Source organism: Elephantulus edwardii, unplaced genomic scaffold (genome assembly GCF_000299155.1).
Source record: "Elephantulus edwardii isolate Elephantulus edwardi_28Jun2011 unplaced genomic scaffold, EleEdw1.0 scaffold00023, whole genome shotgun sequence".
NCBI classification, from domain to species: Eukaryota; Metazoa; Chordata; class Mammalia; order Macroscelidea; family Macroscelididae; genus Elephantulus; species Elephantulus edwardii.
The window spans coordinates 3,887,097-3,893,453 of NW_006399773.1; the positions used below are offsets into that span (position 1 = coordinate 3,887,097).

A 6,357-nucleotide genomic window follows, 5' to 3' on the forward strand; every position below is an offset into this window, starting at 1 on the left:
TCCAGTGGTGAGAATTTTTGTGTTCTTGACATTGAGCCTCAGTCCATAGAACATTTTTCCAAATATTTAGAAAGCATGGAAAATCCTTGGTTTTAGTTTAAAGGAAAGTATGATAATACATTAACTGAAAAATGTTCCATGTATTTTCCTACAACAGCAAAGCTGAAGTGTATGGGTTTTTATCAGTGTTTATAATATTTTCTTCTAATTTTGAATAGGGTTTAAGTTTTGGTTTCCTGAGGAAAGAAATTATAATTATTTCCCCCCTCTGCTCTTGATTAATTTATTCTGCATGTCAGAGTATCTTAGAAAATGAAAGATAAGTTGTACTATTATTTATTTTTCAAAAAGGGAGCTCTGGTGTTCTAGTGAGTCAGGATTTGTATTGTCAACCTAAATGAAAGTAGTTCAAATTCACCAGCTGCTCTGCACAGGAAAGATGAGAGGTCTCATGATGGTGATTTACAGTCTTTGAAAACCTGCTAGAGGGTCAGCCATGAGTCAGTTCTGAGTCAGATGCAACCAGTTTTATTTTTTTATATCTTCCTAAGCTTAAAATGATCTGTATTAAGAAGTCATTTTGTGGCCTCAAAATGAAAGTTTACAAAATACTACTGGGTATCCACAAGAAAAAGACTGATATCCCAATAGCAAAATGGGCAAAAGACATGAAAAGATTCTTCAGAAAGAAAGACATTTGGATGGCCAAAAGACACATGGGAGAAATGCTCAAAATCACTGGCAATTGGAGAGATGCAAGTCAAGACAACAATCAGATACCATCTTACCCCAGAAGCAAAGTTTAACAGGACCACAAGCAATAGATGTTGGAGAGAATGTGGAGGGATTGGAACTCTGATGCTCGGCTGATGGGATTGTAAAATGGCACAATTCTGGAAGGCAGTTTGGTATTTCCTCAAAAAGCTGAACAAAGAAATCCCATATGACCCAGCTATTCCATTGCTAGGAAATACTCCAAAGAAAACAGAACAGAAAACAAACGGAGATTTGCATACCTATGTTCATAGCAGCATTATTAACAAGAAAATGGAAATAGCCCAAATATCCATCAATAAATGGAGAACTTGTACATTCACAAAATGGAATACTATGCAGCACTCAGTAATAATGATTTTATAAAATACTATATAACATGGGAGAGACTAGGGAACATTATGTTGAGTGAACAAACTCAGTCTCACAAAGACAAATACTACAAAAGACCAATATTATAAAAATGAGAGGACAACTAGTAAGATGTATGTAAATGTCCAGAAAAGGAAGGGGGGAAGGAGATGGAAAAAGGGAAAGCATGGAGATCACTAGGTTACTAAAGTCCAGTGAGCAGATTGGAGGGTGGGGGTGAGGGGATAGAAAGATTCAGTGGAGACTTGGAGGGACAGTGTAATAGTAGACACAGATCAGTGGTAAGTAGACAAAATACAGTGTGAATGACTGAAGTAGTATGTAGTGAAAAAATTAAAAGATGAATTGCATTTGGGAAAGTCTGCTGTCAGAGACCTCTCCAAAGTAATGAAGAGCAATGGTGTCAGTCTGGAGACTAAGGTGCACCTGATCCAGGCCATGATCTTTGCAATTACTTGCTATGCATCAGAGAACTGGACAATTATTAGGGATGACAGAAGGAGAGTTGATGCCTTTAAAATGTGGTGCTGGAGAAGAGTATTGAGTATACCATGGACTGCTAGGAGAACAAACAAGTTCATCCTAGGGAAGGTGAAGCCAGGCTGCTCCTTGGAGGCAAGGATTCTGAAGCTTCATCTGACAAACTTTGGACATGTTGCAAGGCAGGATCAGTCCTGGGACATCATGCTTGGGAGGGTGGAGGGACAGTGTAGGAGAAGAAGACTCAATGAGATGGATTGACTCAGTCACTGGGGTAATGGGGATAGGTATGTTGGAGACAATAAGATAGGCACGGGATAGAGAGGGTTTAGGGCTGTTGTACGTAGGGTTGCTATGAGTTGCAGGTGACTCAATGGCACATAACAACAACAGTGTGTACGAAGGATGGTAAATGGCATGATGTGCATGGATAAAGAGCAGTGTGTAAAGGCTGTTATATGCAAATACATTTTTAAAAAGTGGAGGAGAATGGAAAAAAATGCATGATATAAATAAACAGGGCCTAGTGTAGACTTAGAAAGCCTGCAATTTTACCTTTGGCCAGTACTTGATTTGAAGTACCAAAAGGGAAGATCTGCTCTAGAGATAAGCTTGTTAAAAAGTAGAATCTGTTATTAGTTGTTGGGGCTTGGTGGACCAAACATTGAGCCCCACCCAGCACTCTGAGATTTGCATTTGAATGGATTTGTGGATCCACAGTGGACTTTTGATTGAATTGATTCTCCTTAGAAAGAAGGGTGGGCCAGAAAGGAGAAACGGGAGAAGGAAAATGGTAAGGAAGAGGCTTTTTTTTTTTTTTTAAAAAAAAGGTTTTTTTCTTTTAAAAACTGGAATGAATATGCTTGGCTTCCGAGATATGGTACAGTGGCTGTCAGTGTCTACATCCAAGACTTGATGTTGGCAAACGCTTTCTAGTGATCATCTGGATCCAAAGGAGTACAAGGAGGAACACAACAATGGAGAACAGGCTGAGCTTGGATGTGTTTCTTCAGCACTGCCCACCTAGCACCCACGCCTGGATGAGCAGGGAAACATTGTTAGCTTGAAGAGCAGGGAGTGGGGAAGACCCCAGGCTTGTTGACTTGCCTTGGCCCCATGTGGGTGTCAGGGCTGAATGAGGAGACCAATGGGTCTTAGAATTCAGGGAGAAGTGTGGGCTTATGAGCTCGTAGTTGACGCACACTGACACACACTTGAACCTGGCCATGGAGAGAAAATGGCCCATGCTGTGAGCTAGGGTAGACTGCTGCAACCCTTCGAGTAGAACAGACGTTCCTTCAGAAAAAGGCACGTGCTTGCTCCCTCAGAGTACTTACTGCTTTGATGTGGTTAGATGCCATGAAATGGAGTATGACTCACAGTGACTTTATCAACAACCGATCTGAACACTCTTCTATCCTGCACCAGCCTCATAATTTGACACACTCAAGATTACTGCTGCAGTCACCCTGTCAGCCAACCTAGTGGCGGATCTTCCTCCCTTTTATTGTTCCACCACCTTCTCAAGCATCATCTCCCTTCCTGAGAAGTAACCTTTCCTAGAAACCTGCCCACAGCATGGGAGCTGAAGCCTCATCATCTTTACCTCCAAGTAGCTCTCTGGCTGCACCTTCTCCAAGATATATTTGTTTTTTGTTTGGCAGTCTATGAGATCTTCAGCACTATTCTCCCACACCACAGTTTAAAGGCACCAATTATTCTTCTGTCGTCCTTCATAACTGTCCAGCTCTCAGATGCATAGCAAAAGATTGAAAAGACTATGGCCTTAATCAGGCACACCTTAGTCCCCAAACTTGACATTATTTCTCAGTTATTTGGAAAGATCTCTGACTACAGACTTGCACAATGAAATACATCTAATCTCCTAACTGCTGGTACCTACTGTTTTGGTTATGGATCCAAGTAAGATAATGGTTTGATAGGGATGGGCAAATCAGAAATTTGCTATCTAAAAGGGGGTTATTAGGATGTGAAACATGAAGTCACTGGCTTACATGCTTTCATGAAAGTAGTTATTTCTAAGGCAATTGGAAGGGGGGAAACCCACAATATAAATGCATGAAAGAAAATGTAAATAAAAGACTATAAAACAAAGTGTACACGAATGAGACACAATGTATATGAATGATAAAAATATTAATAAAAAAGTAATTTTTTATGGAAATGTCAGCAATAATTCACACAATTTTTGCATTATGGACTGTGAAATTGGATAATTTATATATTTAATGGTTAAAAAGTAGGTTTCCCTCTCCCATAAGGAATACAAAAACATGCCCATTATTAGAAGGAAAAAAACTATATTATATCAAGGTTAAAAATACAAGCCTTAAAAAAAAAAGATACTCCTTTTCATTTCATTGTGTTTCTTGGGTACAATTTGTTACATAGATTCTAAAATACTAAATACTAAAATACCCTGCTTTAGTTACAAAACTGAATGTAACTGTGTAGTGTTTTTAATCAGAAAGTCCTAAATTGTTGTTGTTAGTAGCTTTTGATTTCAACATATGGATCATCTATTTTAAAAAACCATATAAGCAAAAAACCCAGAAAACAACAAAAGCAAAAAAAAAACCCCAACCCATAACATAAAAAGGTAAGATACACTCGTATCTTGCACCTCAATTGCTACTTGTTTGACTTTCAAAATTTGAATAGAACAGAATATTGACAAAGAATGGCCAGAAATACAAGCTGGGCTTAGAAGAGGCCGTGACACGAGGGATATCATCGTTGATGTCAGATGGATCTTGAATGAAAGAAAAAAATACCGAAGAATGTTGATTTGTGTTTTATCAACTATACAAAGCCATCTGACTGTATGGATCACAACACTACGGCTAACACGGAGAAGAAGAGAATCCCAGATTGTGTTCTTGAGAAGCCTATACCTACCTAGAACAAGAAGCTATTGTTCAAACAGAGCAAGGGAACACTGCATGGTACAAAATCAAGAAAGGAGTGTTATCAGGGATGTATCTATCCACTTGCTATACCTTTTTAATCTATTTATGCTGAACAGATCATTGAGGAGGCTGGACTTTATGAAGCAGAATGTGGCATTATGAAGGAAGATGTGGTATTAGGATTGGAAGAAGACTCATAAACAACTTGTGTTATGCAGATGACACAACTTTGCTGGCAGAAACTGAAGAGTGCTTGAGTAGCTTGCTGCAGAAGGTCAAAGACTGCAGCATTTAGTATGGACTGTGCCTCAATATCAAGAAAACAAAATTCCCAACCACTGGATAAAGTATATTTTTATTCATTTCATCTTTCACAGATCCATAATCAAGACCCTTGGCACCAGCAGTCCCCATTAGACCTTCCAGTGAACTATCAAATCCAGGGGACACAGAGGAGTCGGGGAAGTGAGCAAAGGAGGGACTGTTGTTTTTTTTTTTAATTATTAAATTTTATTAGTTTTAGTGAACATTTACAGAAATTTTGGGTTTTCATTCATTCATTGTTGCTCTGCTTTCTCTACCCTCCTCCCCAGTTCGTTCTTCTTCCCCCTCCCCCACCCCGAATGTCTGTTATAATTGTCCATTTGCCACAGTGCTTGTCAAAGTCAGTTCTGATTAATCTCCTTTGTCGGTGTGTCCTTTGCCATTCCCTATCTCTCCTCCCTGAGAGAGACTTCACCCTGATTCATAAGGAAAAGGGGATGGCGTATTCTCTTAGCTACTTCCTGCTGAAAAGGGATGCTGTGGGTTTCAGGGTGAAGATCTTCTCTCACTACTCTAAAGGGCCCCTTGGCAGTAGGAAACACATAGACTATTATGGAGATTGATTTTGGAATTTAGATTCACTGTTATCAATTGTGCTTAGCCGTACATGTTCATATCCTTGAAGATGTATCATGGAAGTGTTGCAGCCTAGAAGATACAAATTTAACTAACAAGTTAGAAGTACATGAGTCAAAAATTAAAAAGCAATAATATTCCGAGTAGAGGTTCTAATAGTGGCACAAATCAAGTTACAGAGGGAAGGTGGTTCTTACAATAAAAGGCCTCTAGACTAGCACTTTGTCTATTATAGTGTAGAGATTAGGAACCACAAGATGTAGAGGCTCAGCTATGTCATTTATGGTTCTTAAGTCCTGGAGGAAATTCCCATCTACCACTGGGTTGGGACACTGTTGACTTCCCACTTCTTATAACTGGTCTGCTACTAATCTTAGTGGAATGAATTATGAATACACTAACCCACAAGCAGGTTTTCAAAGGCTGTAAACGGAACAGGAGGAGACTGCTCATCTTTCTCCCATGGAGTAGCTGGTGGATTCGAATTGTCTCCCTTTCAGTTGGCAACACAACTCCTTACCACTCTACTAGAGCCTTGTTAATTGCATCAATCAGTGCTAATCCATGTTACCACCACCTACTCATTAGTTTTATCCTCAACTTAGGGGTCACTTCACATCCTTTCCTCATCAGTATCATACAAAATTCAATCACTAAACCTTGTTAATTGCCTTCATAAATGTTTCCTTTTTTAAAAAAAAATTTAGTATGAAAAATTTCAGTTGTACAAAGATATAGAGAAACATCTTGGTGTAATTAATATTTTCACTATCATGACTGTAGTGATGGTTTTGTGACTTTATATGTGTATCAAGATTTATCAAACAGCAGTTTTATTATTTTTTTAATTTCTTTTTTAAAAATTATTATTTTGTGTGTGTGTGTGTGTGTGTGTGTGTGT

The 6,357-nt window shown here is 38.8% G+C and overlaps 1 protein-coding gene across 1 annotated transcript in view; it reads right to left on the bottom strand.

Moving 5' to 3' along the window:
* PIBF1 (progesterone immunomodulatory binding factor 1) overlaps positions 1-6,357 on the bottom strand; it is a 311,116-nt gene that overhangs the window by 37,292 nt on the left and 267,467 nt on the right. The gene's annotated exons all lie outside the window — the stretch shown is intronic.